We start from the raw sequence: 26,957 nt of genomic DNA, 5'->3' as shown, positions 1-26,957 counted from the left end.
CCATAACAATTCTTTTCTTTCCCTCTCATGCCCCCAATATTAGCAGCGAGGTAGCAGCTTGATGCATGTGCAGGCCATTGTCCAATGAATTGCAGCATATGGATTTTCAGACAAACGTTCTTTAGAGTGTTTGAACTGGTAACTCTGTTCTGATCTTCTAACAAGCAGAAACAATCTCCCTGATGATCTATTTTGTTTTTATTTTGGGAGGGCCTTGATGTCATGCAACCTTTAATGATTACAAGGGACTTCTTTCATAATAGGATTCTGTGCTTTATTATTTGTGAGGCTTCTCCCTGGGGATTTTCTTTTGTGAAAAAGTTTGTTAGATACCTCCATGGCAGAATAGTTTTGATCAGCGGCTGATTGCCCAGGATGACTCTGACGTCAGTTTGTTGCTGATATCCACAGGAACTGTGTCCCTTTACAGGAAGGCAAACCTTGCCTCCTCCCCTCCCCACTTGAAACGATTGAGAAGATCTCTCTAATAGAGTTTGCAGAGGTTTCCTTCCCCATTATGCTGCACTGCAGGTTTTGCTGTAGAAGGGGTGCTTGGACTCACTTCTGTTTTTAATCAAATTGAAAAGTTGAAGAAATGCCTGAGAGTGGAGCATGACTGCTGTTTGTTTAGTTTTCTGACCTGTTAGAGCACTTCCTGCACAACATTAATCTTATGTTTCCAAGATGCGTAATACAGGGAGCAGGATGATCATGCAGTACAGTTTTCCCACAAGATGTTCAAATGGTATCTTCAGAAGGTCCAACCTGCATGCTTTCAACATCTGTGCGTTTGGTTGGAACTGAAAGGATTCAGCACCCACTAAATTCTCAATTGCAATACACACAGTCTTGAATAAAAGTAATTTTTAACCTCATACCAGTTGCTATCAGGACTTGGAAATGTATATGAGGTGGCCATACGGCAGCTGCAGACTACAATAGACATGCTCTAGATTAATGCTTCAGACCAATAAGTATAGAAGACTGATCCCCCACGTCCCCAAGCCTCCTCTTCATTCAGTCTGTTCCCAGCACTTTTATCTAGAGTCCAGCTACACCAGATACAAACATAAATGGAGCTTTCAATACTCTCTTAAATTCTTATAAAATGGGTCCTAAACATAATCTACCACTAAGGCAGTACTGGGTATTGCTTTTCCAACCTCCCCCTTGGAATCCACCCACAAGTTTAGGTGCTCCAGATAGTTTTCAGAGCTTTCTTTTCTTTTCCTGAAATGTTGCTGATCTAAATAGTAAGACATTCTATTCTGGCCTCATGAACAGAAGAAAAAGCCTTTTATTACCTTCATTTGTCCTCCTTTTATCTTGAGGCCTTTTCAAGGTCCAGGCAGTGGAGCATTTTGGAGTAACAAGTACTTTTCTTTTGAAGCTAGTTTTATTTTTATCATGCTTTTTTTCCTCCCTATTTTATGACAGAACCTTATGCAGTTATAGCATGATTATACTAGCTGATGCGCTATCAAGGAGAGAAGAGTTCTTAGACAGTCAGAGGTTCCATACTCTCACAATCAAAATCCATCTTCGTTTTTAAGCCACATTTATTGTCACAGTTCTGAAGTTCAAGGAAAATGGCTAAACCACATACAGTTAAAATCCTGATCATAAAGGCTATAACACAGGCTGCAAAGAGCAGTCTTTCTTATGCTTTCACATTTTGAAGTCATTGTTTTATTGTTCCTGCAGAGTTATCTAAAGAACTATCTCAGAGCATCATTTTTTTATGCATTACTTCAAAAAAATGTATGCTTAGTTTATGAAGTAATGCCATTTGTCAGGTTTAGCAGTGTCACACAATCTAAACACAGTAGAGTCCAAGATAAATCTTAATTTGTCAGGTGCAGTTTGGAAGGAATCTTCTCATGAAAATGAAAGCTGCTTTCATTAGAGTCCTTATTAAGATGTGCCTGAAGTTTCCTCCAGTAACATGGACTGTGTGCAGTGACATCTCTACTGAGAAAATAGCTGAACCAGTTGGAGGCATGTCCTCACTTGCAGAGGTCAGCCAATGTGAAGTGTAACAGCTAGTATTTTGGGCTTTCAAAGAGTGGGAAGTCTGTAGACTGTTTTTTCCCTTCTCTCCCTAGAGAAAGGATAAATACCAAATGGATCCAGCTGAGATCTGTAAACTTAACAGCTAGAGATAGGGAATAAACCATCTTAGATCAGCCATCACCAAAGATTTTTGCTCCAAGACTAATTTCACTGCATCTCTTCATGTAGGCCTGTTTTCCTTCCTCCCTTCTCCCTTAGGAATATTCAGCTATGCAACTGAATGTGGCCTCTTGTCCTGCGTTTAATATCATCTTTCTTTGCTCCATTTTTTTTTTATCAGAGAAGTAGCTTTAAATTCCTTTTATGTCTCCATTGCAGCCTTGCTTGTAGAGGCTTCCTAATTGCCCCATTTAACTAATACATCTCCTACCTTAACCAAGCCCAGAGCCTGGCTTCAGTCCAACTCCGAGGTAGCTGTGACTGCTCTCAAGCTCTACTTTCTACGTACGTCGGGACACAAAATGTCTCTTCCTATATTCATGGCGTACTTAATCCTAAAATCCTTTGAGCCTTCAAGTGCTCCTGTCATTAGACAAATCTTACAGCGCATAGTGCAGACTGAGCACTTTCACTAGCTGCTTGCTATTCAAGAAGTGTTACAGTGAACGGCCATGAGACATCATTTTGGCATCTCTTGATGCAGAATAGTCTCTCATAATGCTTACAGCAGTGGTTTAGCACAGTAACATTATTTTAGCCTTACATTTGTTTGTAAACTCTGGTAAATGGTTGTAACATTGGACCATGCTTGCAACAGCGTGGAATTTGGGGGTTTTTGGATTGGGTGAACAATCAGGATGCATTACTAACACTTCATAACAGGGTAAAACTCAAAAAAAAATCAAAAAAGTTTGGTTTTGTGTCATTTTTTGGACATAACTTCCAACAAAATTAATAGGGAAATAACTACATCTCCAAGACCCGACAAAGTGCCATGCAGAAATACTCAAGTTATCTTGTGCAGGGTATAATTCAGTCTGAAAGGACAAGCACATTAATACGTTTAGAATGCTTCAAATATTGATGCTTAGGTATGTCCACAATGGTCCAAAACTGGAGATTGACTTGAAAGACATCTTTGTTCTTTTTCTGTTCTATTTTGTAGCCATTCAAATAAAGGTTTTTCTGGAGTATGGGACACTGGGCTGAAAGGGACTGCCTTGAATCATGAAGTTCAAATTCTTGCAGTTGCAGAAAGCTGAGCAATAAGTGTCTGATTCAGAAGACTCCAAAAACACCTATCCTCATACCTCATATGCCAAAGACAGACACAGATTCTTTCCATTCTAATGTCACAACAAAATCATCTTCCAGGTTTAAGTCATACTTTTAATTTTTTAACTAAGTGCTTCGACTTCCTAGACTCCTATAATGATAGGACCCAAGTTGATTTTTTATCCAGACTTGGGGGATTTTTACTTTGTTTTGTCTGACCTTCAGTCTTGCCCCTGTGCCACTACTGAGACAGAGCTAAGGAAAATAGTTTTTAAAGAAGGTATTTCCGGAAGAGGAACAAAAGTCATGTTTCAGTATACAATGGAATAATGTTACTGCTTTAGTGACTTAACACTATGCTTCTTTTTCTGTTCTTCAAAATTCTTCCTGTATAACTGCGTATTTCAGATCCTAACTGGAAAGCTCTTGTATAACATGAAGAATATTGTCGACTGCAGTAGAATTACCAGTACAGTTAACATTAACACTATGTGTCAATGCTATGTTGGATTGAGACCTTAATCATTTAGCTCTTGAAGATGAGCCTTAAGCCCAACAATAGCGGTAAGTAGGGGCTTAACTGCTATTTGCCTATGATATGGCATTTCTCCCGTGTCGCACACATGCTGGCATTTCATTTCATTTTAAGTTTTGCCACATAGGCCACTCAGTGACTTTTATGTTCTATATCCTAGAAGCCACTGCATTGCAGTACAGAAGGGATAAAAGACATTTCTTCTAGAAATGTCATCACAGGAAGGAAGCAGAGATTATTGCTCTTAATTCACATAGCTTCAAAAGGGGCAGGGCAGAAGGACAGCTGTGGTTTCAAAATCCCCCACACCAGTCCCTAAAACTGTCTGACATGCCTAGGGGAATAACATGCACTTTTCAAAGGCTCTGAGACTCTCAGAACTGCAGCAGTGAAAAATTTCTCTCTGACTAGTGCACAGGTAGTCGTTACAAAGCTAAATACTCATAATAGCTTCGTAAAACAATTACACTGTGTTATTGTTACCAAGTGAGTTCAATAATTGCAAAGAAGAAGAAGAAAAAAGAAAAACCTTACTCAAATATGAGTTCAATCAATTTTATACAAAAAGCACTTTCAGGAAGAATGCAATTTATATTCAGATATATTTTTTACCTGTCACTCCTTCAGCTTGATGGATGTCAGAATACTACATTTTTAGTAGACTTGCAATTGCTGGAGAACTTAAATACACCCTGTGATTATATGCTGCAGGGCCGACAGCAGAAATGCCAAATGGCCTTTGCAATGCTCCTGGCAACACTATTCTCCCTTTGTGGCAGAAATTCAGGTACTTGTCCTGAAATTCAGGTACAGACAGCTGCAATTAGTGTTTGATGTTCAGAATAGGCTTTGGTTTTCTTCTCTCCCTCCTCTCTCCTTCTTTCTCCCTCTTTTTAGGCCTATTGATACGGTCAGAAGACTGCATAAATTATTATTTCAGCCAGGTTGGAAAGCAGGTTTCACAGAATCACAGAATCGTTTAGGTTGGAAGGGACCTCTGGAGATCATCTAGTCCAACCTCCCTGCTCAAGCAGGGTCACCTAGAGCATATTGCCCAGGATCACATCCAGACGGCTTTTGAATATCTCCAGGGAAGGAGACTCCACCACCTCTCTGGGCAACCTGTTCCAATGCTCTGTCACCCTCACGGTGAAGAAGTTTTTTCTCAGGTTCAGATGGAACTTCCTGTGGTTCAGTTTGTGCCCATTGCCTCTTGTCCTGTTGCTGGGCACCACGGAGAAGGGGCTGGCCTCATCCTCTTGACACTCCCCCTTCAGATACTTGTACTGCTGATCCTATTTCTGCTATGAAAGAGCATGGCAATGTTTCCAAAATCACAACCTTTTAAAGATATGTAGGAAGTACTTGTAGCGCACATATAGGAAAGAAAAAAGTTAACGTTTAATTCACTAGCAGGGCTATGTTATAGTTATCAATAACAGAGTAACTAAAAATAAAATGTCACAAAATCTTAAAGCCCAGATCAAACAACCATTACAGGTACAGTTAGAGTAGGCAACTATTTTCTGCTTACAACTTCTGAAAATTATTATATAGAAAATGTACAGAAAAAAAATCTATATTTTTGTTGTTCCTAAGTAAAAATAGAACCAGCAGATGGCAAAATAAGCATCTGTATTAGCTGTATCTTAGTCATTGGAGATATGACATGGACCTTTGTATCTGAGGAAATAAACAACCTTGATTTGATTTTCAAGTGCATTCCTTGGAGATACGTGAATTACCTTCTGAGCTAGCAAGAGCTGGCATGCCATCTCAGAGTGACCAGTAATGTTAACTGCAGTGCAGCTGGACAAGTTATTTTGTGCCGTTGTGATATAAAAAGGCATGTCATGTACATGGCTTTTCAAACAGTTGCCATTTAAATAGGCCACAAAAACTAACTTTTACAAGTTCTACTCAAAATCTTGTGTATGTTCTTGTAAGTTTGTATCCCATATCAACTTAGTAAAACCTTAACAAAACCAATTACATATCTAATTCGGTAAGTCAGCTAAAGCACTATTGCTAGATGGCACTTAACCACAATCAGCAAAAAATATGTTTTCTCAGAAACTTATCACAGCTTTTCACTGTCTACTGATCTGAGGGATAGTCTAGAACATTTTACTGGTCCTAAGAGGATTTGTACATGTTAACTAATGATTTCCTAGTTCTAGACAAAACACAATAAACTGAATACCATCTTTTTTTCCTCACCGCTTCAATTCTAATTTTCTTTTTAATGACTATTGGAGTAAGAAACTAGTGCTTTACCGATAGTGAGTGTCTGAAATTCAGCTTTCAGATGTAAAGCACAGACTAGTAAAATTAGCATTTAATGAGTTTTAAGGTGCTATCAAACCTAAATAGCAGTCCAGAAGATGAGGACAGAATTAATCACCAATCTTCTATAGGATTTGTGTAGCCTACTCTGAACCAGTTAGTCTTGGTTACAGATAGGAAGATGTTGTGTTTTCAGTGGAGAACTGCTCTGATTCAGTATGATGCTTCCCAAGACCATTTTCGTGGGTTATGCAAATACTGAGAATAAAATTGTAAAAAAGTTTCTGGGTATCTAGGTAAGAGCAGACACAATGACGTATGACATGGCAAATCAGAGCCCCTTCTGACACTTCAAAAATAACTGCATTAGTGTCATTTTCCTTTTAGAACATGATTCTTGTGTATAAGAGATTCAGAATCTACGAACTATTAGGATATTTCAGGACAAATTAAAAAATACGTGAGAAAAACAACCACATACTTAATGGCAATAGTCTAGCACTAGCAAGAGGTATTTTTGGCTGGATTCTATAACCTTTATCCAAAAAAATCCATGTTGAAACTGATGTCAGTCTGAATAAGGACCACTGCAGGGTCTTTAACAACAATTTCACTACATTAAGTCTTTTAGATATACACTGTGCATTGATATGAAGCCTAGGTATATTTAATTGTTGCCTTGGTTGTTTCTATAGTCAAGATGTAATTCTATTCTCTGTTCAAAATTGCTAGTAACTAGACAGCCATTTAAAGTTGAAAAACTAGAAAATAATTGAGTCATATCTGTCATTTCCTGAGTTGACAACTTCAAGAAGAAAAGCTGAGCGTGATTCCTGAATATATTATTTCTGTAAATAAAATATAAAAGAAAAGAAAAGAAAATCATGCGAACTGTTACACAGCAGTACTTATCCTATAGCAAGTAGGCTACTGTGTTTTCAAGTCTAAAAATCCTGGTGCTGCACATGATTTGCATCAGCTGCTCAGCATATAAGAACAAGTACAACAGCAAGGAGTCTAAGTCATGTTTTGTGCAAAAAATAGAATCCAAAGGATTATTCCCTCACAAACACTGATGTTCCCCATATATTTGTAAGGATACACTAATAAAGAAAGGCATTTATAAGTGAAAGGAAAATCCATCTCACTATTCTTCTACTTTGCATTCTCACTCTCAGACAACGAAACTTGAATTCATGTCTAAGCACCTTCTTGCACGCAAGGCACGTGATGTGTTTTCAAACAGAAAAACACAAAAAAATGTAAAAATACCTTGTTTAAAAACAAGGCCAGAATACTGAGTTAGCAAGGCTGATATACACAAGTTAATATACACACAAATCAGATTTTAGGATAGACCCTAGTTCCCCCACTTCCATTCCACGGTAATGCAACACCATTGAAGCACCACTCTGCTTTTTGTTTTGTTTTGTTTTGTTTCAATTCACAATCCAGAATGTGTCTTGCAACAGATAAAGAGGAAGAAGCACAAACTGAAGAAGATGGAGGACTACTGTAATTGTAGTCTGTTTCCCTGATGTAAAGTATGGAATAAAATCAGTGAACAATAAACATAGTTTTCACCATACTGTTTTCTGCTATAGATTGTAGAGGAACTGAGATAAAATGAACTAACTAGGCCTGCCTACTTATAATAAAGCTCTTCCTCTTTTTATTATATTGGAGTTCATTTCTCAAGGAGACATAGCTTGACATGGCTGCAGTGAAGAAAGCTTCACAAAATATCACAAATTTCTGTCTATTTTAGTAAGGTAAATTTCAAAGACAGGAATGAGGATAGGGCATTGCCTAAATAAAATGGATATCATTCCAAATACCAGAAATGCCACCTTAACTTAGCATTGTGATGTCCTTTAGACTGGTGCAATTCATTTTCCTTTTCACATATAGAAAGATTTGGTATTTAGACTGTGTACTACTTGCTGCCAATCCAGATTTCTAAGAATCTAACAGTGACAGTCAGGCTTCCAGGAAACAATGCTACTCAACAATGCTAAAGACAGACAAAATAACTCAGTTTCTCTGGAACAGGAATAGCTGAACCCATAGCTGAAAAAAAATTCTCTTTTCATCATATGTGTGTTTCATGATAAAGCTTCTTCTTCAGATTTCTCTTATTCCACATCCTACTTAGCTTCTGCTAAAGATTAAATGAAATATCCTCACAGAATCCTTATTTTCACTCTAGAAAGCAGAAAATGGATATCTCACGTTCATACAGTGTCAGAGCTCAGCAAGAATGAAGCTCGAGAGAACAGCTTTATGTGCAAGGAAGTAATTGGACCTCTTATAGAAACAGCATGCCACATGCCTCATTGTTATCAATAATGGAGTTATTTAGTGATGATTAGACCCCTCTGTATTCAATTTGCTACTTGTTCTAAATTCTTAGTTCTTATTTGTGAACAGGCAATATGGAGCTGTTGTATGTAGTTAATTTTTCTGTCTGTGGTGACCTGAACCTTTAAAACTGCCAAAAAGTAGTGGAGGCTATTTGAAATAAATGCCTGTTACAAAGTTTTGTCTTCTATATTATTGATTTGCGAGGCAAAGTCCCTGTAGGATACTGTAGATCTATCTATAAGAAACACGTCAAGTTAGAGGCTAGAGATCTTTTTTCTCGAAAGAATTGTTAAAAATTACTTCTTACAATATAGTATGTAGTACACACAAAGCCAAGAAAAGACTTTAAATACATACCATACTGCTTGCCAAATTCAAGCCAAATGAAAGAGGCCATAAATCAAAACTGATTTGGGATAAGAACAAAGAAACTAGGCTTGATGTCAACAGGGAAGGAGATTTGGAAAAGGAGATTTCCAAAAGGGGAAGGGGAGTGGTCGTAAGTTTTGCTGCCAGCCTTTGCCAGCCAACTTTAGGACCACTGCAATAGCTGACAATAAAACTACCAGCACCTTTGGAGGATCATGCTAAGATAGCCGTGACATAGCTGGATTGGGATATGGCAGGGTGGGATGTACTGTTACTGTGCGCTTTGACAAGGCAGTAAGAGGGGAAAGGAGCCAAACACTGAAGGGCACACTCCCTTTCTATTTATCACACAAGGTACACACTTGATCTGCTCCGCTATCCTGTTGAAGTATGCCTGAAACTAGGACCATTCTGCACTCCCAGTCATATATACCATGTAGGGATGTGCCCTACCCCTGCATCAATTGGACATTCATAGGAGACCAAACTTGGTTTGTTTCTGCTGCCTATGGAGAATCAAGCCCACAGTTTCCACTTCCTGCAGAATTCTCTCCTGCAGAATCCTCTAAAAATCTGGAAACATGCAGACTGTAAGAAAGGTTGCTCTGCACAGTCCATCTGAAAATGTTGATCTCATCTTTTTCTGGAAGTTCTGGAGAATATTTTCTTTTTCCTACAGACATCATTCTGTCTAACTTTCATAAAAATGTTGAAGGCAATGTGGCATAGTTTGTATCAGCAACTATAAGAAAGGTCCTTATAGATTTTTATAGTAGAAAGAAGGCATGCTGGTGACAAATATATGTCTTGACGGAGTATAGGTCTAGTCGACAGCAATAAGGGCCAGTTTCAAGCAGCCTAGGAGTCCTTTTTACAGTATCAGGAAATATTGGTTTAAGCCCCTGTACAGATACTCTCTAAACACCATATATGTATGGTGGAAAAGAAGAAATACAAAATACATTGTCCCTTACAAGCACTGAGTCTATCTCTAAAGTAGAACAAATTTAGATGGAATAATAACATTAAAATAACATATATGCATGAATTATAGGCAAAATATTCATCCAAGTAACTTTAGCAGTAGTCTGCTAATTTTGTTCCTCCTCCTTGATTGGAAATGCCCAATAGGACGGTATTCATTTGTTATCTCACACTTCTCTTCTATCCTTCTTCACACTGACCTTTATTTAGAATTCATTACAAGCGAGTAATCCCAAACTTCCATAGTACACATTGCCTCCCTTCTCATAGCATTACTTCTCTCTGTCCTTCCTTCTCATTTTTTAAATATAAGCACACAGTCTTTGGGTTCATCATGGTAGAAAGTTCAGCCTCTGCATTTCTCTGTTCAGGACTCAGATAACATTGATCAACTGTGTCCATATACACTTGTCTAATATCTATACATAATGCATTCCAAAAGGTAGAAAGGGATTCAAAACAACTTTGCTTGCTTATTCTGACTGATGTGCTTCTACGTGGCAAAGCCAATCATATTTATGTTGGAGTGGTTTATTATCTCAAATAGCAAACCATGAATAAATGTTAGTAAAACTCTAGTCTTTCCATGCAAAAATAATAATCCACAATAAATTATTTAAAATAACACCAGCAGTTCCGACCTGAGACTTTGCATTTTGAGGTACTTGTCAAAGTTCTTTCAACGTCTGCCTCACTACTCCAGGCTCATCATAGCTGAAAGTGACACTGTAAGAATAGCACACTATGAAGTCTGACAACTTCATGCATGCACAAGGTGTGAATGTTATCTTAACAACACTCTTGCTTCTAAGCATTTTGAGGAAATATATTTGATCAGATTTATCTCTATACAATCTAATTTTTGTGGTTTAATGCCATAAGGAATGCAGCACTTGACTATGTGAATGTTCATAAACAAGGCAAATGGGAAGTAAAATAGATAGTCTTAAGCCTCAGTAATATAAAACAACTTGTTAAGCTGTGGTAACCTGATCATGCCCTACCCCTCAATTAGCAAAGTATTACAGGGAGAGGAATATATGAAGGAGTAATTTCCTCATCACTGAAGCTAGTTTAAAAAGCAAGTTAGTTTAAATAAAGTCTTTACTATTCATCTCCTTATCTAGAAATCTCTGTTTTAATAGTTTAATATTTTAATGGCTTTATCTACTTAAGTCAAAAAGGGCTGATTTTATCCCTGGTATATTTCTTGAAGACTGAGCTGATATTGTGTCTCCAAAAAATGCCTTTATTAAGAACAATATTTAATGCCCAGCTGTTTAAAAGGCTTTACTGTCCGACTGAGGAATAGCTTCCTATCATCCTCATATTTTTTCTTCTTTTTCCATTCTCTCTAGGATGCAAATGATTGTCTTCCAGGGAAAGTCTATGAGTGTTCCAGTATCTGCATCAGTCCCACAAAAAGCCAACTGAATGTAAGATGGAGCTCTTATTAGTAGCTCACCCCAGCAAGTTGTGGAGCAGACAATATCTAGAATGAGCTCATGGGCTCTCTGATAGCCAGCGCTCTCTCATATCAGGAAGAATTCTTAACATTTAATCTTGAAGCAGCTCTGTAGTTCCTTTATGCAATCACATCAGGGATGGGAGATCTGACCCAAAGGGATTGCTTCTTAAACTAGATATTTTCAAGAACATACATGTATTGACTGCTCTTCCTTTAGTGATTCTGACTATGCACTTTTAAGTAAAGATTCTTTACTAGTGCAGAGAAATGTATACATTCCAATGAATCTTAAAACAAATTCTATTTTTCAGATTTGGGGTGTGGCAGTAGTGGTTGCAACTTCCGAGAGAACTTCTTCATCTTGCACTTTCCAGTTAATGAAACTCCAGGAGACCTTATTAAAAATATAGCATTTCTTGCAGTCTGAGAACTGGTACTGAATCCAAGCTTTACATTCCAGGATATTACTGTTTAAAACTCGGTAATGGTCTGCCTGAACAGAGCCAATCCCATGCTCAGCAGCATAGGAAAAAGTTGTCACTTCAAAGTTGCCATTGAGGTGTCACAAACATGGGAGGAATTTTGTGCAGTGGCTGGGAAGGGTCCAAGAAGTTCTGCAGGTGGGATGGAGCCTGGAAAACGTCAGTAGGAGTTTCAGCAGGCTAGAATGGTTCAGTGAAGGTCAGGGTAAAGAAAAGGGCTGGGAAGGCTTGGGGGAGTTCATGAGTAGTCAGGATTGATAAGGGGCAGTAAGCAGGACGATGGGGAAGTGAGTTGGAAATAAGTGGATGGGAATTTCAGAGAAACGTGCAGGTTTCATTAGGTGCTTCAGAGAACACTGCAGGCATCATTAGGGGTTCAGTGTCATTCACCTATGCCTCAATCCTTCCCTCATCAGGAAAAAAGTTGAGCAGGAAAGGAGTAGAGATCAAATCCCTATCTTCTTCAGCACATGCAAAGTCCTGGCTATCCCAGCATCTTGTTTCCCTAAATGGATGCTGCTTCACCTCTGTCTGATGCCAGCCCTGGCTCTTAATAAATTTTATATAATTATGATATTCTTAACATAGAATGTTAAGAAGGGAGATAGAACAAATGTAGAAGTTTGAAAAATGTTTCCCTAAGAATTTCGTTCCCTCATTTGGAAATAGGAATTTTGTCTCTGATTTTGACAAGATCAGAATTTCAGCCCTTCTGTTATTCCCAGTTCCCCCTAGGATTCTGCCACCCAGTCCTGCTGCAATCAAGTTGAGCTACAAAATTGTGTTCACTTCAGAAGGGCAGTACAGTTCAGCAGAAAAAAAATCAGATTCAGGGATTTGTCTATAAATCTTGTCTCAAGGAAGATCCTCAGTAAAGCCTTTTGAAATTTTGTCAGAGTGATGTGGAGAACCAAGCCCAGTTTTCCTCATTAATACCAATAAGCAGGCAGAAGGAACTATCTATATGATGAATTAACAACGAGCTTACAATCTCAATGTGAACAATTTCTTCTAAAGGCTGACAAACTCCCCTTGTCCTGGCTAAGTACTATTCTGTATGATTAGTATTTCAGAAAATCTTGTTGAAAACAATTTCTTCAGAAGACTTATCTTTCTGTGAAGGCCACTTTCCTCAAAAAAGTGGTGAATTAACTAATATATTATTATGAGTGATAATGCACTGAAACAAGTGTCGGTTTTTAAGAAGTTTCCTGACTGTTTTCCTAACAAATCTGTTGTTCATCCTGGAATTAAACACAGACTATCTAGCAAGCAAGCATAGCAACTTCTAAATTTTCAAACTGAGGCTAAAAGAGGAAAAAGAAGCTGTATGGGGAAATGAAGAAAACTAATTACAAAATATCTTTGTTTAGAAAAGTCAAGTCTCCTGCTAGCAATCAAAACAAAAGTTATTACAACTCAGCAGGTACTCACATTGTATTCCTCTCCTAAGTAATAGGTTTGATCCAGAAGCCAAGTTGGGGGGTGAAGGGGTGGGAGAAGGAGGACAGATTCCCTAGAGATCAGCAATCTTAGTATCAGGCCCACAGTATTGTTTTGTTTTTCTGGAAGTTATACCGACAACAGAAAGTGAAGAAGAAATACAGAAAGGAATAGAAGTTTGGCCAAATTGTTGATTTACCTTGAGCCATTACTCTGATTTGCAGAGCAGAACTGGAGAGGGCCAGACCCTCGCAGGGTCTGAAAAATGTTACAATCCTATGAGAAGGAGATGGGGAAGACAGGGATTACTACTATGTTGCAATTTACCACCCTGCCTTGGGAAGCAAATATAAATGGTATTTTCCATATATCAATCAATATAACCCTATTAATGTCACTGCTGACGGGCTTATTAACATTGTCTAGGAATCTGGCCCAACACCACCTAGATGTGTCAAAAATACCTGACATGCTATAGACACTACTGTTATTCTGATAGTAATGAATAATAGAGTCATTTTTATCAATTTATTTAATGGTTTTTTGTCCCTTAACACTCTGCTTCATCTGCATCTATATTTTAAATGAGATTATGTGTCATCATACCAAAGTAGCACATATATGTTTTAAAATTGTTAAAAGCAGAGAGATACATCTATTTTCAAAAAAGGTCAACATTCAGTATTTAATCCTGCTGTCACGGCTTACCTGAGATGTCCTTCCTTTTGCTGGGCACAATGGTTTTGCTCAGATTAAGAAGTCTTGTCTTTTTGACAGATTACAGCTCTTGTCACGTGTCTCCTGCTACACAATTCACACACTGTTTTCTGGTTCTGGTTTATGAGGTCTCTGAGATTTCCTTTGGCCTCGTCAGGCAGCAACACTCTTTCTCCTAGGAGTCTGGTACATCTCTCTTCACAGAGCCACGACTCCTCTCAGCCCTCAGACAGTGCTGGCCTCCCACTCCCTAGTTAAATGAAATATGCTCTTTCTCAGACTGCCTACCATGTCAGTGCAATTTAATAAGCAGGGAAATGCGGTAGGTATAGAAAAAACTTTGTTTAGGATTCTACAAGTCAATTTACACAGCTCTGTATAACAAAAAATCCCACCTAAACCCATTTCCCTGTCTTCTTTCCACATCATGCTAAAAATAAATTGAAATAAAGCAAAAAAGATGAATGATCTGAGGTGGTCAGGATGTCACCATCCGTATGGCATTTCTTCAGAATTCTGGATCCCGCTCCCACTTGTACTTCCTCAGTTCTCCATCTGTTAAACAGGAACTTCTCCTGCACATTTACATCATACACCATGCCCATCTCTTCCGTTTCCTGACCAAAGCATGTAGTGTGCATCAGAGAGTCACTGCTGACCCAACAAGTTTCTGGTTCAGAAAGCCTTACATCAGCCCTTTATTATCTTCTGCCTGACTCGGTAATTTTCCATTCTACAAGAGTATCTTTGCTGGGAAACATGGTTAGCCTAGTTCACCAAAGCTTCAGCCTTCTATTGTCCTAAAGCACTTCCTCTAGAACAGGTAATTACAAGGCTTAATGATTGATCTCTGTAGGCACATATAACAGCCTTGTCGGTTTATAGCACACTTCTTAATGTCACTGTTTGTTTCACAACATCAAACAGAGATCCACGTCAGTGTTCTTAAGCCATGACAGGTTATGTTAGGCTAAAAGACAAAGGAACCAAGAATCATCTCCGAGCTGAAGAAAAGAAGACACAAATAGGCTTTCTAACATCCCTGTCTAAAATATGGCATAAATTCTAGCCATGCAACTCATACGCCACCCAAAGGACTGGAACTCAAGCTTCCACCAGTATCGGCACAGAGGGTCTTCTCAGGCTTGGTACCTGCACAGTTCCTTATGGGAGGCAAAACACTCCCTTCTCTATTCAGAGTTGTGTTTTCTTGACAGACTTTTGGTCACATTTAGCAAAGGACACAGGCAGCATTACACAAAGGGCACAACAGCACTACATTTTTGTCTTCTATTAGAGCTAGCCAAAACAGAATTGGCCTGGCTGTCCTTCAGCTCCCTTAGCTCCTAGCTTGGCAGCTAAATCCTAGATCTATGATTTCTTCTCATTAGAATGTCCCTCTGTTTTTTATTACTAATATCTAGAGTAATATCTAGACTGTGTATCCATGTCTGAAAAATGTTACAATCCTATGAGAAGGAGATGGGGAAGACAGGGATTACTACTATGTTGAAATTTACCACCCTGCCTTGAGAAGCAAATATAAATGGCATTTTCCATATTTCTTAATTGAATATATGTATTCTTCACCAAGATGATACTGCCTGCCCTTGCAGTTCATAAACACTTTTAATAACAGCTTCCATCATTCCAGCTGCTGCTGTGTTATTTCGGCTAGTGTCCTGCCAGAAACAAAGCTGTGCGTTAAAGCAGCAAATGCCATTACCAATGAAGCAAACTTGTCATAAAAACTAGCAAGTACATTACTCTCAGAATAAACAAAGAGGAATCAGCATGCTGCATAACAAGCTTGCCGCCTACAGAGAACTCCAGCAAGCTTACTTTCTCTGTTCTTTTTCCAGCAGCTAATTTTTAAAGACAGATGAGAGACTCGTGCAGTTTTTTGGTATATATCCCTCAGTCAGCACATGGTGACATCAACTCAGGCAATACTCAAACAGCTGTTAAATCAGTTCTGTACATTACTATGCCACTTGTCAGTACAAGTTTGGTCAGGATTGCTCAGCCAGGAAAATCAGGCAGACCTGTCCCTTGGAGGAGTCACTATCTCTGCTCATCCCCTGCTGAACCCTCCTTGTTGACACTGCCTGCAACAAGCCATCAAGCTCGAGGCTCAGGATTGAACAAATACTTCCCAAAGGAAACAGCCATTTCCATTATCTCATCCCTCACACTAGGTATCTCTAAGTATCCCTCCAGTAGATATACTCTACTCAATAAATCTGTATCCGAAGTAATACTCCTTTGTCTAGTTCTTGTACCTGCAGCAGGCATGGTCTTGGTGGGTAAGCTGGAGCAGCCTACTCTTACTCCAAGTCCACATACTACTCTTGACCTGTCTGTATCTGCTCTCTGGCATTCCCTGGTTTCTACGGGTTCTAGGCTGGCGAGATCAGAAAACACAATCTGGAAGTGGCTGTATCCAAGTAACCTGGAAAGAAGATAACGAGTTTGTCAGTCCTTAAGAGTCTATAAATCCTTAGTCCAGTATATGGCTGCCCATAGCCAGCAGCTCTAATCCTAAGGCCAAAGCTGAATCATGCTACCATGGGAAGACCACCAGAGTAGGAAGAACTGAAGGAGAGGATAGAGTACATTTGAAGATTGCCCCTAAGCTCTCTGTGCTTGAAGGAGCATAAAATAAGCATGGCAATGAGCATTGAAAAAAGTGATTTGATCACTCAGAGTCTGGCAATCTCTGTTCCCCCCCTCACTTCATTCCTGGCTCATTTGGGGTCAGAAAGTTGACATGAGCATCACAGTTCAAGAGTGACCCCTGCTATTTGGATAGTTCTTAGCTCAGGCTAACTGGCTGACAGTCCTTTACTCACAGAGAAGCAGTGTGCTTTGAGTTAGCCAAGAACATCCGTGGCTCCACTTCCTCCCTCCAATGTGATATTGAATGAATTGGCCATTACAGCAGAGGTGACTAGGGAGCTGCAGGAAACAGTGTAAGTCATGACTGACAAAGTTCAGTCTATAAGGCACCTTGGTTGGAAGCATGCTCTCACCAAAAAAGTTTCGCAAGAAATAACTACCATAAAGCAGCTAAAAGAAATAATTGAAAAGGAAGAATGAGTCCACAGAAGTATCTTTTTTATCTGGTGTTGTGGCAGTCAGGCTACTGTATGGATTCTGGGCATCTTTTGTAAGGTACCTGGCTCCCACGCGCTCTCCTCCTGTCTCTTTTCTAGATCTCATTCTGACTGTTCTACTGCAGATGCTTTTCATTCTAGTTTTCTTCAGTATTCCCAAGCAAACGAAAACCAGCCTCAGGTAGAGAGTGCTCCACAGTCTTCCTCACAGAAGATCTGGTGTACTGCAGTGTGACATTGCTCTCCGAAACAGAACTGCTACTTATGGTAGGAGAAGGGCTCCTTCTTGACTCCACGGTGCTCATTATTGCCTTCGGCTTTCTTCCCAATGAAGGGCCTGCATTGATCCAAATCCATAATAACTTCAAACTACACTATTTAAATTAGACCACAAAATTCCATATGTTCCTAAAAAAGACTTTCTATCCAAACACTCTTGACAGATTCTTACTTTGAATCCAGCTGAGATCATGAAAAGCACTTGGGAAATGCAGCTTCCTTGTGTGCACTGTCCTGGAGCTCAGACTTCAGCTCCATCTGAGCAGCAGTGCACAGTTGTCAGCATTGTTGAATCCCACTGTTCGTTAATAGGACTGAGGTGGAGGATAGCCAGAATCAAAGAAAAGTAAAACATTTCTGCATGTACGTACTCGCAAAGAAGTGGGATAAAAGTAGTGCAAACAGAAGTGTTGCTTATGGGTAATGTATCAAATAAGCTGTCATGGGGTAAGGAAAAGTCCAGGCTTCATATATACTCAAATCATGAAACAGGACATGAATTTAAGCCAATCTAGAAAACAGTGTAGCACCTTAAACAGAGATTTATTAAAGTATTCGGTTACAGCTTTGCTCCTTCATAAGCTTCTCTATGCAATTTACAGTCAATGAAATTAATCTTTGTGCTAATAGCTAAGCACCACATAAATCTATATTTCACTCAGTGTGAGAGACTTTTTGCTGAGGTCTTTATAGCCAAGTGGAGAAAAGAGTTAAGAGTTAAGAGCCAAGTTAAGATTTATCCCATTGCTTATATGTTGCCATTAACCCTACGGTAAGTATGAATATAATTTTGTAGGGTGAATTGAATAGGAATCAAGTCACATTGTAAATATCCTTGTTTCTTTTGGATGAAAGCAACAGGACATGAACACCTCTGTAACAAATGCATAAATATTAACACAGGAATATGAGAAAATCTGCTTCAAAAAAAAAATCAAGAAATTCTAAAATGTTAGGTTGCTCCAATAATCTTAACTTAATCATTAATTTATATCCTATATACATCCAAACTAAGAAATAAAACATTTTAGATTTGGAGTTCAGTCCTGCAGTCTTTGATTATGAAAGCCACATATATTCATGTGAATAAACGCAATTAGTTTGATAGGACTGCTTGCATAGGCAAGAAGCACTTCTTCCAAGTATACATGCTCTGTGAACATATAAAGAAAATAAAGGTTAATTACACAATAGAAAGGACAAGGAAGTATACTGTTGTTGCAAGGTTGAAAGCCAAATGGCCTTGTCCACATGAGCATTGTAATAATTACCTTGATCTGTTATGAACTTTCCCTTTAAAAAGGAACTACAGGTCGTTACTTGACTCAGCAGAAAGGATTATGCCACTGTAGTCAGCAGTTAGCTAAATGTTCTTGTTGCTCTAAAAGTTCACATGCTATTTCAAATTTTTATTTTTGTAGAATCCCATCATTTTTGACTATATGCAGAAATATATCATCAAATGATTATCAAAATTCTCTAGCATAAAAGAGCTTTGTATAAGTCTTCTCCATTTAGAGGGGGAAAACAAAAATGAGACAAAACTAATTGTCCCTGCTTATTAGCATATCCATACCCCTAAGGATGTGACTAAATATGAAGATTGATGCCTGACGGACCCCCAGCTTTTAAGGTTCAGATCTGTTGTGATACTGGCAGAAAGAGCAAAGATACTTCTTGAAGTTTGGGGGGGGAGGGAATCTATTAAAACCCTTTTGCTCCTCAAGCATCTTCTTTTTCACCTCAGACAGTCAAATAAACATTTTTTGTATTGCAGTCATCTTTACAACCATTGGAGTTTCCTATCAAGTCTCAAAGGAAATCATCAGGTAATTATCAGCCAAACTGTAACAAAGCCAGCAGCCTTTTCCTCCAGTTTTATAAGGAAGTCCACCTGAAACTGGGACAGTCAATGCTGATCCTGAAGTAAAACCTAATGCACATCCTTATTTGCCATATTTTTCATCACAGAAAGTGAGACAGCTCCCAAATACGAGGCACAGCCCACATGTGATTGCCAGAATGAAAGTCAGATCTTGACTTACTGAAAGAAATATTGACCACGATGTCAGTCCTGAATCCTTACTCATTTTAAGATGAAAGTAGAGGTTTCTCTGAAATCAGCTTTCAGGGACCATAGTTTTCAGCTCTGTTAGGTGAGAACCTTCACAAACTGATATTTCATTTATGAAATATGCATTTTTTTCAGTCATCCACACTGATTGCCAAAAATCTGTCAGAGATTGGAATGATCCATGTGTTGGCCATGAACACAGCCCCATACTCCAGTCAGACAGTAACATGATAAACACATTAAAAGGAGTTCGGTAGTAAGTAATTGCCCCTGGAACTATTCATAGAGGGAAAAGACTTACCAATCTGAAAACAACATTGTAGCAAAGCTGCTGGCAATTTCCAAGGAAGACGACTGGACACAACTGTTCCTTATAAGGTTCTGTTTTCTTTGAGTAAGACTCCTCTAAAGAGCTGGGTTAGTTTGGGGACAGTATTTACAAGTGAAACTCAGGCTCATTTCCTGAAGGCAAAGATTCAAATTTATTGTCAAGCTATAATAGGTTATATACCTTTGGGGTGTGATTCATATTACTAGGCTTAGCCATCTATAAGTTAGATGGCTAGTATAAATGCACTGTGTAGGCTCCTTCTACACACACTTCAAAGAGAGAGCTTCTATAGAGAGCGGTTCATAACAACTATTTTAAGACAGGAGCAATCAGCTCTTGAAGAAACTCTCCTTCTTTAACTACAACAGAAGCTTAAGCAATTATCTTAAAATTCTCTTTTGGATGTCAAAGACTAGATATAATTAATCCTACTTTTGGCAAAATATAGAACCCTTGAGTCAGTTTGAGGCTGAACAAAACTGACAGTTAAAGAGTGTAGTATTTTTAACATATCGATGTCAGAAATATTAATTCAGAGCTAGCTAAGAACTGAAAAAGAAAAGACAATATTCCACATTCTTGGGGTTAAATGAGGAATTCCCTTAAATTCCTGTCAGGATTAGACCTTCTATATAGCTGCTTGAAACTCTTCAAGCTGTCCTACAGTACATCATCCTACGGTAATACAGCTTCTGTCCACCCATGGATTAACTTTTGGTTGAAGGCAAAACCTCAGTAGATATAATTGTCATCTCTTCTTATCTTCAGCCTATTTGTCCAGCTTGAAACCTGACAGTAAATAAGAGCTCTGTCTTCATTTTATAAATCATTGCAGCCCTCCTGCTGGAAGACAAGCAATGGAATGTCTTTTTGTACGCCTGAATGTTGAAGCATGTGGGAAAAGGTGTGAATCATTTGCATCCTGAAAGCTCAGATGTGCAGTTACTCACACAGTGCTTTTCTAATGGTTAACAGCATGTGTTGTATCATTTCAGGAACTTGCCATATTGTTTATTTTGGATGTGAGGTTCACTCACATTGTGTTAAAATCACGTAAGTTTATTCAAGGTCATGAATTGTTTAGCTACTTTCACTTCCAATTTAATTAACTTGAACAAAAAGAAACACACCCAAAATTATGAACAATTTCCAAGAAAACATTAATCAAATTTTTATGATGAAAAAAGGTTTTGAAGAGGGAAAATAAAATACTCCAAAGCTGGAAAACTGGAGGAGGAGGAAACAAGCAATAAAATAAAATGCCCATTTATATCAAATCATGATCCAGTTGTACTAATGGATATTTTCCTATTAATAACAATGGGGAATATAGACATGTGTAGAAATTTAAGAAAAGGTAGACTTCAGCTCCGCTATCTTAAGCCATCTAAATGTTAAACTCTTGGCCAAAGACAGCAGGTAGGCTCCCTGTAGAGTTGATGGAGAAAGAAGGTATAGAAGATCTGTAGCTGTTTCAAGAAAAGTACACTAGATCTGCTTATGGGCATATTTTCTTCTTTTCATTGACTGCAAGACAAGCCTTGACAAATGGCTTAGATTAGACAGTGAGGTTTTATGTGGGAAAGACGAATCTCACCACAGATTGAGTGACTTACTGAGGAATCGTCCACAGTACTGACTTTCAGGGTCAGGGCTGTTCAGAACTGTAACGGAAACAATGATTGTAATCCCTATGTCTGATATGCACTGTACTGGTAATAGATTTTATCCAAGGCTGAATCTGATTTATTTGTGGCTGTCTTTCAGATTTTATGCCCCTTTTCCAGTCTTCAAAGGATCATATTTCTATTCCATCAGGTTTCACATAAGAATTCTGCTTTTGTCAAATAATTTTATTATGTAAGGTAAAAATTAACATAGATTAGACATTATAGCAATCAAGTAGTGCACGTTTTACAGCTAATTGTTTCTTAAAGGGTAAAGAATAAGTTAGCCATTCAATGGAATGAGGATTTTTAAAAGTTAAATTGTAATTTTGGGGGAATAAGATAAAAATTGTTATCTGAGACAATAAAAAACAAAGCCAGGGAAATTTCACTAGACTGATTAGTACAAACTTAACTTAGAAAACTAGATTTTATATTTCTAGCACTATGAAAGGCTTGAACTAGCCAGTAGATCTGAGGAGCATGTGACACAAATATGATTATTCTATGATTAGTTTAAGAAAACAAATTCCAGAAAACTTGAAGACAGTCTCTGCACTGACATCTACACATTATTTGAAAAAGCACCTATTCTTTCACGTAAAACTCCTCAGCACTTTTTATTTAAAACAAAAAGACTAAGCCTTGACCCTCCATTTGTTTAAGATAACTAAAATCCTTGTAAGTATTAGACATGGGATAAAGAACTGTGGTTTCAGAGATATCATACAATGCATTGTCAGGAAAAGGCGTGGATAGCTTGCATACGAAATTTCCTGAAAACTATGTTTACAAGGAATTTGCTTTGTTGTAAAGCTTCTAAATCCATCCCACTTCTTATTACTTCTGTTATTACTTCTGAATTTCTGTTCACTTGGGAATATACATCTTCATACATTTTTGCTTCCCCATTAGCATAGTATAGTACATAGTTTTCACTCAAAAGTATCTGTTCTCGATACTAGAACTTAAGTTGATGTGAAAATTTGCCTTGTTGTTCATCGATGTGAAAATAACATCTATTAATTGTTATACCAGCTGTTTTTATACTGACCTCTGTGACAGGAAATAGACAACAAGTGACCCAATAATGTTGGTGATAAAAAATATAAATAACATCCTTGCTTTCTTGCTATTGTGTTAGATTCTCTACAGTCCTGAATGGTCTGTGTCACAGCACAACTGGTACAGTCCCACTGCAGAAAGATATAGGAGCAAAGCTGTTTGTTTATGTGCAAGTTACTGCAGAAACAAGCTGTTATGCTGGATCTGAAAATGAACTTTACAAATCTACTTATCAGCTCATTTTATTAACAATTGATAAGTAAATAGTAAGTAAACAGTTTAAAAATGCAGTGCAACTCTTCACATTATGTTCCTATTTATTTTACTCAGTAACTAAAAATACATATTACAGTTAAAGCTCTAATGTGAGATGCTGTACTCCAACAGTACAGCAAATTCAAATTGCTAATTATTTCAAAATTAAAAACAAACCATAATTTATTTTGAACAGTAATCCTGCTATTTTAATTCAAGATTCTCTCTTGTATTTTATGACTTTTTAGCCCTCTGCTTCACAGTGAGAAAATTCAATAGAGGAAAAAAAAAGGAAAATATTATGTATCATGTAATGGCTGTTATGTCAAAACAGTTTCTTTAAAATGCTATTCGATAGACTTAAGCATACAAAATAGCTAATTTTTGTTCAATGTTATATGTACAAAAACCCGGAAGTCAAGATCTCTTAACAATTTTAAATATATTCTTATTTTCCAAAACAGGGGCTGGAAAGTCAGAATATCTTTTTTTCATTAGCCATGTAAACTGTTTGGTAACTTTAAACAGATACATTTGCCCAACTGGTTCCCAGATATTGCCACAGAATTCCAATAAACAGTCCAAAAGTTTCCGTCTTTTATTGTTTCTAATAGAGAGAATTCTTTCACTTTCAAATCTAACTGAAAGTTGATTTAAGATAAAAAAGGTTTAGTATTTTTGCATCAAACTTTTAAATGTAAATGAAGTGAATTATTTGTAATCTTAAAAACAAAATGTGCTGTGAATAATAAAACTAATGGACACTGGGTTTTTTTTCCTTTGAATTTGTCTCATAAACCTCTTCCTCTACTGCAACATTCTCAACTTCTCCTTCTTTCCCTTTGCCCACATCTAACACACATCTTTCCCCAGTCACACACAAACAAGAGACAACGGTGCTGGTGCTAGACTGAACTTAGGAGCACAATAATTACCTATCCAGTAGAAGTTGTATTGCTTGATTAGATGTGTACAGCCAAACAGAGGCTCTGACATCACCTTTCAGGGAAACCAGTGGATGAGATGAGGCTCTAGCTTGCTCTCAGTCCTCTAAGTAATGACCAATATTTCCCAGACTTTTGAGACCATACTTATCTCTGAGTCCTCTCTCTGCTTCTCCCTCAAATGGAATCAGCTGAAATTCACTGCTAGGTTCAAAGATTACTGGGGGAAATGACAGATATGCAATCAAACTGATAAACTGACAGCATAATTGCACAATCCCTGACTCAAGAAGGGAGGATAAAAATAAAGCCAGAAAATCAAAAGCTAAAAAAGGAATAATTTTGTCACTGTTGGAAAACACTATTTTCTTGACCAAATGAGGCACTACAGTTACTCAGAATTGTTTTGGTTTTTTTTTTTTTTTTTTTTTTTTTTTTTACATTTCACCAGGGCCCTTGTAAGGACAAAAAGAATGAAAAGAGAAAAAAATCTCCTTTAAGGAATATGACAGACTAGGCACTATGACTTTGAATTCTATATATGCCACTTCCAGTCTAACAACATGGACCAAAACAAATATTTCCGAGAAACTGAAAAGAAAATCTATCTGATGGATTTCCAGAGCCTTATTCATATTGTGACACCTTTTGCCCTGCTTCATTATTCATCCTTTTTTTTCTCTACGATAGGGCAGCTCACTGCAAAACGTAATGTGTGGCCCAATATTTGTGTAATGTATTTTAGACAATGAACATTGATAGGTATCAGCCATCACAAAGATATGTGAAAACAGTATTTGTTGCAGGCTACCTTAAAGTAACTGTATTTTTTTCCCCTCCTAATTATAGTACTGAATCTTCCTTCGTCATCAACATATGTACAAAAGATTGGCAACTACTATAGATGCACATCGAGCACATTTTAACTCTGACTCATTTCTCTTCCCGAAAACTTCCACTGGAATTCTTTGAATAAATAACGCCAGAAGTGGTTTCGCTCTTAAATCTTCTCATAATCCTTTGAGGAACAAAATCTCCACATATCTATTACGTGGGCTGTAATATAACAGAAAGTTTCTCTCCCAAAAAATGAGCATATAAAAAAAACTTCTTGGAGCTACATCAATTGCATAGGTGGAAAGTTAGTAGCAGAAAAAACGTCTTTCCAATCTTAGTTACCTTCTATACAGTACGCAAGTCCTTTTTAGAATACACGTTGATATTTTGTCCCTAATGAAGTCATTAGGAGTTTTGTAATAGAGTTTTCTAAACTAAGGATTTCATTCCCAGGCTAGATTCAGCTCCTTAGTTTACATGTCTACAGTGCAGACTTACACATCTTGGCTATCACCAGAGTGCCTTTCAGGCAATGAAGGAAAAAAGGGTGCTTCGGGTCATGAGTCATCTAATCTGTTTTAGACTTCCTACATCTTTCACACATTTGGAAAGCCTGTTTCTCTTCACTGATTATAAGGAAAACCTAAAGTGACTAGTTCAGGTAAAAATATTTCCATTCAGTCATAAAAACCTTACATGATCTAGTTCAGCTAGAGGCAAGGACAGCCAATACATAGTAGGCAGTTCTTTACGGACTACAGGTGGCATCTATCACTTACAGTGTATACTTCTTCAAAGCTGTATTTCCCTTTTTTAGGTAAAATGGCCACAGTTTTTCTCTTATAGCATCATTTTAACTGTCATTCCTAAGTAAAACTCGTCATGCAAAATAACTAATAAAGAAAAAAAAACATAGCTTGTAAACGGAACTCTAGTTTACAGGGACTAAGAAAGATCCTTTCTGTTAGAGTCTGTGGCTATGGAAATGTTTGGACTCTGTTTTTAAGAACTTGTTCTGAGATGCATTAACAGTAAAAAATGTCCAGAAGTATTCGCTATCTTTTATATACACGTTTGCTAACCTAGGTCATCAAATCCTTTAATAGGATTCTTTTATATGTGGAACTCTGACAAACATTCATTAACATTAAGTTAATTTTTACAGTTCTGGGGTTTTCTGTTTTTTAATTTTCTTTTCTTTTTACTAGTATGCTAGAGTACTGTTTAGACCAGGCAGTGGAGAGAAAACCATTTGTTAATAGGAAACTAGGTTGAGTTTAAAATAAACATAAGGCTGATGATGTTACTATTTATAGCTTAAATCTTTATCTCCTGCCATTTAAGATTATACGACCTTGTCCTTTCCTTCACAATGTTCTTTATGCTTTGAAGATATTACAAAACTTGTCTGTTAAGCCCCTCTCTCTTTCCTTCTTGAAATCCCCGAGATCTACTCCAATCCAATCAACTTACACCTGTAGTCCATAATAGAATGTGTGCTTTCACTACATCTGTAAATTTTGATTCTGCATCACATGTCCTAAAACCAGTCAAAACACAGTCATGATTGAACTCAATTTTTAATACCATGAAACATGCCTAGCTAGCTTATGGACTGATGGGAATATTTTCATGCGAAAAGCTGCATCTTAACAGGAACAAGTCTTGCCCTATTATACTTCTAAGCACATATTTACATTCATAAACTGGCTGATGCTTATCTTCCAAAGTCTAGGAAGAAGTTGAAAAATAGTCAAGCTTGCCCAATACCTGGTTAGACAAATGTTTTTGGCAAAGTTCAGAACAAGAATTTTAACAGAGAGATATCAGAGCTCCACAGCATAGTATCTTTTCAATTCTAATTCTGTTCTTTTTTTAGTTTCCTAATTTCTCCTCCAGTCCTACTGGCTCAAAGGAAGTTGACAATTCTCAGCTCTGGTGGAAAAGGCAATAACTAAACAGTCAGACAGAACTGAAATAAAGGAAATAAAATGTATCTATTAAACTGTGATGTAATTGTGTGTAATCTAATATTATACAAAAATGTGTTTCATATTTTTTTCTAACCAAAACAGTAAATTAAACCAGAACTCTGTGTTCTATGACAGGTCAAACTAAACAGCTATAATAATTCCCTTAGCATTAAAATCTGTTCAACCTGAAATAGATTTTTGGCCATCTCACTGAAAATACAATTCTTCCCCTGTGACAGATTTTCTTACGCATTTCACAGGCCTAAGGATTTGACAAAAGTCAATAAAATATGTTTTGAAACATCCAAATAATTACTTATTTGACATAACATAAAAGCATCTCAGGAGGGTAAAGACAGCACGATATTAAAAAAAAATCAAATTGATTGAATGACCTGGATTACTCTAATATTATATTCTCTATTGGATTTTGAATGCTTAAATAAAGCACAAAATAAAGCATTCCTCTGAATGGATAAG

The 26,957-nt window shown here is 37.6% G+C and overlaps 1 long non-coding RNA gene across 2 annotated transcripts in view; it reads right to left on the bottom strand.

Annotated features, from left to right (window-relative positions):
- Positions 1–23,824, bottom strand: part of LOC138064749 (uncharacterized) — a 120,876-nt gene extending 97,052 nt beyond the window's left edge. For both annotated transcript variants that reach the window (XR_011138006.1, XR_011138005.1), the window contains exon 1: positions 23,659–23,824. This is a non-coding gene — a long non-coding RNA (uncharacterized lncRNA). The remainder of the gene's footprint in view (positions 1–23,658) is intronic.
- Positions 23,825–26,957: the final 3,133 nt, after the last annotated feature.

Source organism: Struthio camelus, chromosome Z (assembly GCF_040807025.1).
Source record: "Struthio camelus isolate bStrCam1 chromosome Z, bStrCam1.hap1, whole genome shotgun sequence".
In the NCBI taxonomy this organism is placed as follows: domain Eukaryota; kingdom Metazoa; phylum Chordata; class Aves; order Struthioniformes; family Struthionidae; genus Struthio; species Struthio camelus.
This window is presented reverse-complemented; position numbering and strand designations above follow the sequence as displayed.